The following is a 13954-nucleotide window of genomic DNA, read 5'->3' as shown; positions in this document are numbered from 1 at the left end:
TACAGAGACGAGATTTTACAGCCTCTGATGCTTCCAGCACTTTGAGCTATTGGTCCACAGGTAAGACTCCAGGGCGACAATGCACGTCCACGTTGTGCTTTTGTTGTCAGGAACTTTCTGCAGCAGAATCAGATCGACAAAATGGACTGGCCATCATATTCTCCCGATTTTGGCACCTATTGAACATTTGTGGGACGTGTTGGGACGAAACGGTCGGTATTCAAACGATGATTGGTGCAACAAGAATGGCTAGCCATTCCACAGATTACCCTCCGAAATTTGGTTGGGTCGATACATCAACGTTGTCATCAAATACAGACGTGGTCACACTCACCAGTAAACCAGTGTGTCTGCCCTTTATGACTTTGACAAATGACACAAGTCTTCAGTGCAGCATTTTTACTTAACCGCTATTGTCCTTTCATTGTTCTGACATGTCTTTGTCATGTAATGGCATGTCTAACAATTACTTAAAGATTATAACACATATGCCAGCTGTTAAAACTTTACAATTTCCAGTGTTCCTTGGATTCTTTTGAGTAGTATACGTCACAACAAAATTAAGGGGATTGATTTGACTGTGGATCATTTCACTTGCCTTCGTAAATCGCAAGGAAGATTTGAATACACGAGGCATCCTTGAAACTACCTTTCAGCTGAAGAATCTCAATGTCCGCTAATATCTTCTAATATCGTCTGTCATCCAACACACAAACTTCAGGCATACCAGTTTCCCTGATATGAAACTCCAACCTTACTGTGCAGTTTTACGAGTATTCATCAGAAGTCTCATGACGTCTAACACCACTGTAGATGTGTACCTACAATTCGCAAGTAACTCATGCATAACCTATAACAGCTGATTATTGTCAGAATCGGATATTCAAGATTTCGCGAAATTTGCAAACCCTATTTATATGATGGCAGCCTTACGACATACTTGCGACGTCCCGCAACAACCAGGGTCGTGGTTTATTCAACGCACCTGCAGAGCAAGTCGATGGGATGTGTCGCAAGTTCGCAATATATGCAACGGACACATGTGGAAAATCACTTACACACCGGGTGATGTCTAATAGTCGAAGACAGAAAAAAATCAAAGCAGAATGACGGCATAAAAAAGCAATAACTGAATAGTTGTAAGTGTAGACTAAACTCTAGTCATATCTAATGAATATATCTTACAGAAGAAAAAAAACAGTTGTTAAATTATCTTAAAATATAATAAAAAGGAGGCCAGAGACTTCATTTTCAGATACTGCAGTAATCTAGAATTTTTAACTTGCCAACTAAGCAATATTCCAGCTATATGATGGCGGTCTGTAAATAATCGAGTCTGGACCAGACAATCCAGTGATTGACATCATGATAATCGGTCCACGCAATCGGGTTCGATGACATGCATCAACCAAGTCAGCGAGCCTGACCACCCCTCCCGTTTAGTCGCCTCTTACGACAAGCATAGTCGCCTTTTACGGCAAGCATGGGTTGCTGAAGTCCTATTCTTCCCGGGATCTTCACGGGTCGCCAAACGTTACAGACTTGCTTGGGCTGTATTGGATATATTTGTATTCATGCAGGGTCTGTATGACAGACAATAGTAAGTGGTGCTTTATTTAGGACAAACCTACTGTTTTAAAATTTGATGTTGTCCCACTGTAGAGTAGATATTGATTTTTTAGTTTTGAAACGAGTGCCGCGATGTCATGGTAGAATTTCATGTATGGGCACCTATTCCATGAGAGACCGACGTCGACTAGGTCTTCCTTGGAACGAGTGAGTGAGTGAGTTGGGTTTAACGTCGCTTTTAACAATAATTGCAGTTATATCACGGCGTGTCAGCTTAATGTGGGAGGAAAGCCCGAAGTGATGCAGGTCTCAGACGTTTACCACTTCGGTGAAACCCACGAGCACGGGTATGGTGCTGACAAACCTAGAAACATAATCGGGGCGAACCGGGATTCGAACCCACAATCATAGGTTTCTGGCATGCCCAAGGGACGCAACTCTGCACAGCGAATCGCCTTAGACGACTTGGCCACCCGTGCCTCCTTGTGTTAAAACCAAACTGACGTCTTGAACATTTAAACAAAATGATTGGATTTTGACAAATTATTTTGTTCTTGATTTTATCTCAAATGTATTTTGTGACTTATTAACGCGATTTTGCGAACCATTTAAATATTTGATATTCTATTTATATATTCTATTAATAATGGAATAAGAAAACTATTTATTGGAAAAAATTTCTTCCACCACAGTTCATTGTTTTGCCTTGTTTCAGTTGGACCAAATGGCCTACAAGAAGATTGAATTCATTCAGGATGCGTGCAAATAAGATACATTTTATATGTAGCTAAGAGAAGAAACAAAAAGAACCTTCCTCTGATGTCCTCATATGTCTTCTGTATGAATGTGGTTCCTATACTGTGAGTGAGTGATTGATTGTGGTTTTACGCCGCTTTCAGCTATAACAGTGGGCTTCACATATTGTACCCTATGTGAGGAATCGAAGCCGGGTCTTCGGCGTGACGAGCGAACGTTTTTACGAATCTGCTACACTACCGCCCCAGTCGTATACTGTGACGAGAGGAAATGAGAACTCAGCACGCCCAAAGCTATAATCGGTTGTTCGTATTTACATTTCATGCTTGTTGAAGGGATAACATTTACTTGAAAATCTACAGTCAATGTACTTGTGAAAGGGCAGCCATTTTGAACGAAAGACGGAACGTTCGTAACACGTTGGTGATAACGAGGTCTGTTGTGATCCGAGTGAATGTCAGTCAAGGGCGAGGAACAAAGTCAGTTTTGTAGGGGTATGACATTCTGGGGGAGGGGTAAGGGCTATACCGAAAAAAACCCGGTTCACTGGACATGCTTGGTGCGTTCTAAAAAAATATAAAAAAAGTATTGTTTCAGAGAAAGACTATCGTTCAACATGTCTGTGTTTGCCAGTGTAAAAAGTCCCCGATACTTATTGTTTGCCCTACTGCAGGGTATGAAACTCCCAAAAATTTCAGCCAGACCACAGGACTGGCTAGCTGAAATACTTGCCAGCCCTGACCAAAACCTGCCTGCCCACTATAATCATATGTTTCTCAGGATAAGCTAACGGGATTTCTTTTTGGTTACATTTTATCATTCATCTTTACATGTGAATTAATGATTATCATCGGGAAATATTTAGAATATTTTCACATATGAAATATAACCTGACCGTCGGGCAGGGGGATTTGAAAATCTGGCAGCCCGAGTTGAAATCAACCCGTCTCGGACGGTCGGGCAGGCAGGTATTTCGAACACTGCCTACTGAGAGTAACCTTGTACTGAAGTTTCATTCAACAGCTTCGTCCGTGTATAGTTGATGTCACGCTCCCTGTGGAATTGTTGATTTAAGAATTGACCTTCACTTTGTGTGAGTTCATTGGGGTATGAACCTTCATAGAATGAGGGCCAAACTGTATGAACGTCGGAGCTTGCAAAAATTGTGTCGTTCAAACACTTATAATTAAATTTTCTTTGGGTTCATTGAAATTCCTGCATTCTAATTAGCTGAATTGGTCACGTGTTTTTTGCATTTTATTCTTTATTTCACAATGAATGTAAAAAATTAAGCCACGCCCACCGAAGCGGACTACTTTATGTACTACTGAATGTCGGGGAATCCAATATTAGTCGAGGGATTTCACTCTCTGTTCACGTGTATCGTCATGCACAGGCCATTTAGCGAAATTCATGAACATTCATTGTCCATACAACCCTTTGGGACCGAAGGTTGAGAAGGAATGAAACAGCAAACGTGCAGGCTCGCTCGACTGTCTTTGGGTTTCATTACATTTTCTAACTAGCATTTTTCCAACTGTGTCTTCCCGTTCTCAGGAAACTGTTCGAATCTGACAGCATCTGGCCATGTTTTTTTAATGCAACGGCTAGCCATGAGTCCTGACCTTTCCCTCAAATAGCCATACAATCTCCCCAGTTTGTCAATTTGAGACTGATTCGGACCCTGACACGCTGTATGAACGAATGTTTGACCAATCATGGACGTATGGCCCATTACTAAACAAGTCATCTCAAACATTTCTTTTTTTACAACACACCCATCCTTTCAGTACACCGACAACATGTTCTGTTGATTGTCAGGTTACACTATTCCTTGTTCTTATCCATTCGATATATCTTTGTATTTTTGTACTCATCTGTTATTATTGTATATCCCCAATTCTTTTTGAGAATACATAACATTTATCCTTTGTCCCTTACTCAGATGTATTATCATTTGTCTACATCGTTTATCATAGAGGTGGCGATTCGCTGTGCAGAGTTGCGTCCCTTGGGCATGCCAGAAACCTATGATTGTGGGTTCGAATCCCGGTTCGCCCCGATTATGTTTCTAGGTTTGTCAGCACCATACCCGTGCTCGTGGGTTTCACCGAAGTGGTAAACGTCTAAGACCTGCATCACTTCGGGCTTTCCTCCCACATTAAGCTGACACGCTGCGATATAACTGGAATAATTTTAAAAGCGGCGTTAAACCCAACCCACTCACTATCATAGAGGTGGAAATCAGTTGCTTCTCCGGCAACAGTGTCTTAGACATGAGCTTTGAAACCAAAGTGAGCAGAAGCAATGATTCAGCGCCTGATTATCCTGTTTATCTTGGACACGGATCTCTTCTCTTACAGTCTTTTGCAACTATGATAGTTATTTGGGGGTTCTTTTCGCTTCATTGTCTTGGTATGATCAACAGTGATGTTGTTAATTACCATCTAAACTAATGTATTTTAAGACAACGGGGGATATGGTCCTTGTACTGTTATGAGTGTTTGAACCATTTATTGATAATGTCAAACTTACTGATATATCGTTGAACCTCAGACTACAGAAGATTATAAAGCCTTACTTTTTGTTTAAGTGTGATGCAACAGTTTTGGTATACTTTGACCTTGACATCTGAATTGACCCTCACTGGTAACATCACCAATGCTGCCTCCTTGTAAATTCCTCAAAACCATTTTTTTCTTCATCTGTACAAATAATGTGTCTAGAGCTGTATATTGCACATGGAATGTAGATGTAATTCCGAACTCGGTATAGATGCTGGTCAGCAGAAATAGAAGAAGTGCAATAGACAGGCAAAGACACTAATTTATTTACGATGGTTTTATTACAGACAAGAATTACTGTTGTACTTCAATTTACATTTACAAAGTTTCTTTTCTTTTCCAAATTTCTATTATTATCCCGATCACTAAATGACTACTCTGTCTAACGATGTTGCCTATCCTCATCCTAATGCCAAACTGAATTACAATGACATGGTTGTCGACACGTGGCACACATGCATGCTTTTTTCATGCTTTTTAGATCTATTTCCGCGAAGTAAAGCAGTGTGTGCGCGAACTGCTTACACACAGGAACGACCTGTTCGGAAACATGGCATACTCACATCTGTGATGACAATTTCCTTATGTCCATATTTCCCCTCCTTGATAGAACGGAGTCTATCAACACAAAATAGTAACCAACTTTCCAGAATCGAAATAATATCCTCGATCACATCCACAAACGTATCGAAAAGTTCAACAAATAATGCACTGAATACATCCAATGTCACAATATATCCATTTTTATGAAACAGTATTCACATTTTGAGTTCACAGTACACCACCACAATATGTGCAGATTACACACTCTTTTGGTCAAGGTTGTGTCACAAAATTGATTATCTCACATTGGATAGTTTCTCATGTTAAATCCATCAATTTCACACATTTTCATCTTTCGAATGTCACAATAGAATCCATAGAATCCTGTATTGTCTTGTTCAGTGACATCTGGTACTTTAGCAGCTAATGCTGTCCGTTTCAAGAGGGCACACTTTCGTCACTGGTCTAGTAAGTACAGATTGACCAATCTGTATGTCAACCACTCTGGTGTAACCATCTTTCCCTGGATGAGTCTTGATAACTTTTCCCATGGGCCAATGTCCACGTGGAGTGTTTGGCGATATTACCAAAACGATGTCATTCACGTTGATGTCCGGTTGGTGAGTGAGCCACTTCCTTCTTCGGTTGAGGCTGGGTATCCACTCCTTCATCCATCGGCTCCAGAAGTGTCGTATTAGATCCTGTATCCGTCTCCAGCGTTTCCTTGGGTTAAAGGGTGTTGTATCCACTGATTCTGGAGCAAAAGAACCTCCAACCTGTCCATGGAGGAAGTGGTTCGGTGTCAGGGGTACATCATCCTGAGGATGTGACGTCTGATAGGTGAGTGGACGTGAATTGATCAAGGCTTCTGCTCCAATAAACGCTGTCATGAGCTCTTCATCATTTACGTCACTTTGACCTAATATAGCAGAGATAGCTTTCTTGGCTGCCTTGATCATGGTCTCGAACACACCTCCGAAATGGGGCGCACAGGGAGGATTAAACTTCCACTTGGTACCACGATTCGCTAATGTTCGTTTAACAGCATCATTGTCCAGACATGAGACCAGTTCTTTGAGCTCCTTTTTTGCTCCAACAAAGTTTGTCCCATTATCACACACAATGTCCTCTGGAAGTCCTCTGCGACTGGCCATGCGATAAAAGGCATTAAGAAATGAATTTGTGTCCATTCCATGTGTGATTTCAAGATGCACAGCTCTTGAAGCTAGACACGTGAAGAGGCAAAGATAGCGCTTCTGCCTTGCTTTTCCTCTCCCCTGTACTGTAAAGAAGGGTCCAGCAAAGTCAAGTCCAGCCTGTGTGAAAGCACGTAGAGAAGGTGTTAGTCTCATTTCTGGGAGAGGAGCCATGATCTGGTGCGCCACTTTTGCTTTCTGTTTTGGACATTGTGAACATACCCGCTCCCATTCTCGAATTTCCTCTCTACCAGAGAGGATCCAAAACTTCGCTGAGAGTGCCGCTAATGTCTGATTAGTTCTGGTAACATGCTGTCCTTCCTCATGATAAGATTTCACAATCAATCTTGTGATCCAGTTTCTGCGTGGCAAGATGATTGGAAACCTTGACTCTGGAGATAGATGCTCAGCATAAGCCAATCGTCCATCAGATATCATCACTCCACATTCATCCAACTTCGGTTGTAATCCCAAGAGTTTACTGTTGGTTGGCAATGGTTTTCTCTTCTCAAGGCAGGAGTATTCAGCTGGAAATTCTTCTCTCTGCATTTGTGCTATGATTTTGAACTGTGCAGTTTCAATTTCTTCTGCTGTTAGTTCCCCGGAGATCCTTTGATGATTTTGTGCAACACAGTTGTTCAAGAATCTGTATACCCAAGCTTGGATTCTTGCCAGTCTTTTCCAATCTGAGTATCTTGTAGCTTTTAGTCTCCATTCATCACACGATGATTTGTTCACTACCATTGTAATGATCTTGTTTTCTTTCAGAGTTTCATTTTCTAGCTTACATGTCTTTTTACTTTCTATTTCAGATAGTCTTTAGGGCCATTCACCTTCATCTCTAGTCAAGAAAGGGGGTCCTGACCACCAACTTTGATTATCAATCAACTTTGATGCAGCTATTCCTCTGGTCAACATATCTGCTGGATTTTTAGCAGTTGGTACATACCGCCATTGATATGGATTCGTAATCTCTTGAATTTCACTGACTCTGTTTGCAACAAAGGGTTTGAATGTTCGGCTATGGTTCTTTATCCATGACAACACATTTGAACTGTCTGTCCAAAATGTTACGATATCTATTGACACTTCCAATGCCTTTGTTATTGCAACAGATAATCTGAGTCCAGTAACAGCTGCCATTAATTCCATGCGTGGAATGCTAATGGCTTTCAGTGGTGCTACTCGTCCTTTTGCAGCAATTATGACACTGGAGATTTCATCATTCTGGTAAGTATTCACAGCATACACTACAGCACCATATGCATCCTCAGATGCATCTACAAAGCTGTGGAGTGTAGTTTCTTTGACCTCGTGACCACAGCGCAAACATCTTGGTACCTGGATAAGTGCAAGATCTTCCAGTTCCATGAACCACTGACATGCTTTCCTTTTCAGATTATTGTCTAGTTCTTCATCCCAATCTAACCCTGCTGTCCACATTTCTTGCAAAATGATCTTTGCCCTCACAGTAAAGGGTGCAAGAAATCCTAAAAGAAAGATTCTTTTAGATATCGTGGAGTTCATTTCAGGTATGTGGGAAGTGAAAGTAAAGACATCTCTTTCAGCTATCCACATGAGACCGAGCGTCTTTGCTGAAGGTAAGTAGCTACTGTTCAACTGAACTTCTGACAATCTGTCTTCAACAGGTATCTGATTGAGTACTTGGTGGGAATTTGAAAGCCACTTTCTAGGGCGCATCCCAGCTCTACTCCAAAGATCTACCAACTGTCTATACAACTCAATAGCTGTATTGTCATCCTCCACAGAGTCCATGCTATCGTCCATATATGTTGCTTTTTGCACAGTTTCTGCTGCTAATGGGAGATCACCCTGATGCTTCTTGGCATTTTCCTGACTTACAAACTGTGCTAAGAAAGGAGATGCATTCACCCCAAATACCACTCGACTAAACTCATACTCTGTGGGTTGCTCATCTCGTTTCATGGACCTCCATAAGAATCTGTGATAGGGCCGATCATCGTGAGAGATTTTGACCTGTAGGTACATCTCGGCAATATCACTCATCAGTGCTACTGGGTTGCGTCTAAATCGTAACAATACATCAAAAAGTTCCCTCTGCAGTTTGGGACCTTGGTGAATAACTTCATTCAAAGAAATACCCTTGTATTTGGCTGAGGCATCAAATACAATTCTCACTTTTGTTGTGAGACGATCCAAACGTACAACCGGGAAATGAGGCAAATACCACTTTCCTGTATTTGTCATTTCTTCAGTAGGTACTTTCCTGATATATCCGTTTGTGTGATACTGTGAAATGACAGTATCATATGCAGCAGCTATAGTCTCATCCTTTTCTAATTTCTTCTCTGTACTCTCAAGACGACTTAGAGCCATCTGATAGTTATCTGATGGTAAGGCATGTACCTCTTCCTTCCATGGTATGCCTATTTGATAGTGACCATCCTCATACGTCAAGGCATCTTTCACCCTGTTGTATACATTCTTGTCTTCAGGGCTTATGTTTTCAGTCTCTTTAGACTGGAATTTCTCAACTTCCCAAAACCTATGCAACAACATATTCAAATCTTGATCATCAGCATTTGAATGAGAGAAGAATGTACTAGAAAAGTGAGTCTGATTATCAGAGCCTGTCCCTGCAATGTTCCCTATACAAGTCCAGCCAAGGGGCGTTAACCGTGCAAGAGGTTCACCTGGATTCCCACGTACCTCTGAGTAGGAATAGTGAAGTTCTGAATTATCCATGCCTATCAGGACATCGACAATAGGAGGGGATGCAATTTTAGGAAAGTCTATATCTTGCAGATGTGTCCATAGTTTGCCATATTTCTGCCAGTCAACAACCTGCAAATCACCTGTAACCTTAGTTGTTGTGAAAGCAGAAATATTAACATCAACCTCACCACCTTTACTTTCCAGTCCAAATTCTACTGGCATTGTTTCAAATGTGGCTTTCTCATCATTCAACACATTCACAGTGACTTGTTTAGTTTTACCTTGCAGTCCTAGCTCTGCAGCAACGTCTGCATTAATATAGGACCTTGTGCTGGCGTCATCTAGCAAAGCATTAACAGTAACTCTGCGATTCCCATGTTTGAGGATTACTGGCACTGTTCTAAGCCCAATGAATGAAGATTTTGAAGCAACGTTCGATGCCATGTTAGTTGCATGTGATCGTTCTGCTTGTTCTTTTGAACTATTGTCTGTATGTTCTATTTTGTTTAATGGAACTGAAGCTTTTTCAACATCAGCAGTTGAATCAACCCTGTCCCTATCCACATGTAGCAGCCTGTTATGGTTGCTTCTGCATCCATTCATGCCACATAATCTTGTTCGCCAACAGTGTTTACCACGATGGTTGCTTCCTAAGCAACGGAAGCAAAGATTTAACTCCTTTGCTTTGTTCCATCTGTCCTGCACTTTTAAAGCTGTGAACTTTCTACAATTCCAAACATCATGTGGCTCTTTGCATACTATGCACAAACTCTTTACTCCAGCATAATGCCCACCAGGTTTCTGGTTACTGCCATGCCCAAGGAATGTACGAGGAGTTCTTTTATGTTCAGATTTTAATGACTTATCACAGACACCATGAATGGTTTCAGCTGCAATTGTTTGAAATTCTGCTTCTTGGAGCACCCATTCTCTCAGAGTTTCAACTGACTCTTGTCTTTGTCTATCAAATACCCAACGTTGATACTCTGTAACCATGGCTTCAGTCATCTTTTTTAGCAACTTCATATAAAGAAGACCATTTCCTAATTCTTCTACTCTGTCAGATTCACGGATGTTAACTACAGCAACATCCAGCATGTCAGCAAATCTATCTAAATCTTTTGCATGACCTGGGCGAATGGGTTTGAAATTGTCTAACTCTTCAAGATGTAAAGCAATCTGGCGCCTCATGCCACCAAACTTCCTCTCTAATCTCTCAAGAGCTACTTGATAAGCAACTGCATTATGCCCCAAATCCCTAATCACTCTAAGAGCTTCACCTGCTAAATACTGCCGCAATTGCAATAGCTTGTATTCTGGTGTTGCTGGTGAGTTATCAATACATGCAATGAATGCTGCCTTCCAGCTCTGATAAGACCTGACATCACCTGCAAACACTGGAATAGAAACTCTCTGCAGCTGCTTCCACATGTCATGTCCAATCGCGCTTTTGTCTGGTTTATTCGAAAGAGAACTGGGTTCAACATGTGACCTACCAACCGTGAACATGTCCTTTGGTTGACCTAATTCATGTTCACTTCTTACAAAAGTCTTTATGGACTCATTCTGAGCCTGTTCAACGTCCTTCCCTTTTTCTCCGGGACATTCTTGTTTCTGACTTTTACCGTGTTCTTGTTTCTGGTTGAACAACATTGACATCCCTGTTCGTAAACTTAGTACAGAGCTAGCATCTGATCTACAGTCTAAGTACTGTTGAGCATGTTGCTGTGCACTTTCAGTCTCATCTTCAAGTCTAGTTATTTCAATGCTAAGTTTTTTAGAATTTGCTACATCATTGTTTTTGGAGTATTCTTCAGACAACATCAGCATTACTTCCATTGCTTGTTCTTGGACAATACACAACTGATCCATCTGATCTCGAACAGACCTTCGAGTTGGGACATCCTTACCTTCTGTCATATTGTAGAGTTTATTTTTCGCCTTCGTAAATGCAGTCTTTGCACTGGCTTTTTGTTTTTTGAGTTTTAACAAAACCTCTTCCACAGCTGGCTTTGACTCATTACTTTTACCAAAGTCCGACATTATAGTTTCAGATTTTAACATAAGCACAGTGTCTGAGGTTGCTTTTTGAGGTTCAGCCATTTTCTTCCTTACACTATTCCTGTTTGGTAGTATGAACCTAAGTCTTATAAACACATTTGTTTCTAACAACTAACTCACCTGTCTCGCACTGGAACTATTCCTGCATCCAAACTAATCTAACTTGCACCAATAACACCATGATCCACTATCAGGCAGTAACCATGAGTAAAAACGAATTAACCACGCTCTGCTACCATTTTTGGTCAGCAGAAATAGAAGAAGTGCAATAGACAGGCAAAGACACTAATTTATTTACGATGGTTTTATTACAGACAAGAATTACTGTTGTACTTCAATTTACATTTACAAAGTTTCTTTTCTTTTCCAAATTTCTATTATTATCCCGATCACTAAATGACTACTCTGTCTAACGATGTTGCCTATCCTAATCCTAATGCCAAACTGAATTACAATGACATGGTTGTCAACACGTGGCACACATGCATGCTTTTTTCATGCTTTTTAGATCTATTTCCGCGAAGTAAAGCAGTGTGTGCGCGAACTGCTTACACACAGGAACGACCTGTTCGGAAACATGGCATACTCACATCTGTGATGACAATTTCCTTATGTCCAGATGCTTTCCAGTATCCAGAGAAAGTCTGTTTTCTGTTGTAACATGGGGCGGTCGGGTAGCCTAGTGGTTAAAGCGTTCGCTCGTCACGCCGAATACCCGGGTTCGATTCCCGACATGGGTACAATGTGTGAAGCCCATTTCTGGTGTCCCCCGCCGTGATATTGCTGGAATATTGCTAAAAGCGGCGTAAAACCTCACTCACTCACTCAATCAATTACTGTTGTAACATGATAATGTCAAATGTCAGTGTATATTCTGCTAAATGGTACCGGTACCATGACCTTTAAATGAAACAGACTTGACAGATATCGTTATAGTGTAAGGTATTTATTTTAAGTCATGTGCAAGAAATAGTAAACATTACATACCCGTGGACCTAATTGTGTTTATTTGACCTGCATGTGTGTCATGCAAATTGCCGCCATTTTGTTGTAATCCGTTCAAAATGGAGGGTGCAATTTAACCGTTCAGCGTTTCCATACCGTGGAAAGGCCTTGAGGGACACTCGCTACTTGTCATTATGTGACGTGGTAAGTCCTTATTAAAATCAATGGAATTGTCTTTTGGATTTAATGAGAAAAGAGACATACAGTAAACTACGGTTATAATGAACACGCTTATAACGAACTGACCGATATAACGAACTTACTTGTTAGCCCCGGCCATGTGTTGCATATATGCTGTATATATGCTTATAACGAACTACGGTTATTACGAACTAAAATGGGTGGTCCCTTTGAGTTCGTTATAACCGTAGTTTACTGTATACTAATCTGACACTTGAAATACTTGATATACGTTTGACATTAATAATCCTCGCAAAGGTATACTGAACCAAATTCAAAACTTCACAATCCTAAAATTTTAACATTTTGACCAGTTATCATTGTGGGCCCTTATTGTGTATTTAAACAGTAATGGCCACGTATTGTCTTCAGATAACACCCGTTTTTGTGCAGGTGAATCGATCATAATCATGTGCACAGCACTATAGTGGCAAAAGTGTTTTTACACGTGCAACTGGTCTCGTGGCCATAATACCGCACGTGTTTTCAGCCATACTTCTTAGCAGTCATTAACAAAAAAAGAAAAACACAAGAAAACAAAAGTCTTTACGGCCATTTGTCATGCCACGCCTTTCAAATGTTCAACGTGAACGTCCCATCGGCATGTTGCAGACGGGAACGTCCGTAGCTGAAGTCGCAAGTACGATGGGTTGTAGTCGACGGACTGTTTATGATTTACAGACGCGTCTACAGCAAACGGGTACCACCGCTGATCGCCCTCGGCCAGGTCGACCACGTGTGACGTCACATGCAGAGGATCGTCAGATTGTCTTACGTCACCTCCGTAACCGATTTTTGACGGCTACATCAACCAGAAATGAACTGTTTAGGGATAGACTGAGCGCGCAAACTGTTCGAAACCGTCTGAGAACTGCTCACCTTTAAGCACGACGGCCATACTGCGGGCCGATTCTGACTCAATTACACAGACGTCAACGTCAATTGTGGGCACAGCGACACTTGCGATGGACTCAGAGGAATTGGAATAAAATCGTCTTCAGTGATGAATCCCGATTTAATCTTCGATTTGCTGATGGTAGGGCGAGGGTGTGGAGGCGCCGTCATGAACGTTACGCCCAGTGTTGTGTACAGGAAGTTGACAGATTTCGAGGCGGAAGTGTCATGGTTTGGGGTGCTTTCTGTGGCAATGCACGTTCCAGGCTTCTTGTCATCCGTGGCAACCTCAACGCTGCTGCTTACCGCGACCAGGTACTGGCACCAGAACTTCTGCCTTTTATGGCAGCACATGGACCCGGATTGATCTTCCAACACGACAATGCCAGACCCCACACAGCAATTTTGACAAGGAATTTCCTTCAGAATGCGGGAGTCAACGTCATGGACTGGGATGCTCTTGGCAGAAGTCTGCGCACTCTCCAGAAC

The sequence above is a fragment of the Haliotis rufescens genome, unplaced genomic scaffold (assembly GCF_023055435.1).
Source record: "Haliotis rufescens isolate VD_foot unplaced genomic scaffold, xgHalRufe1.0.p SCAF_73, whole genome shotgun sequence".
Taxonomy (NCBI): domain Eukaryota; kingdom Metazoa; phylum Mollusca; class Gastropoda; order Lepetellida; family Haliotidae; genus Haliotis; species Haliotis rufescens.
This window is presented reverse-complemented; position numbering follows the sequence as displayed.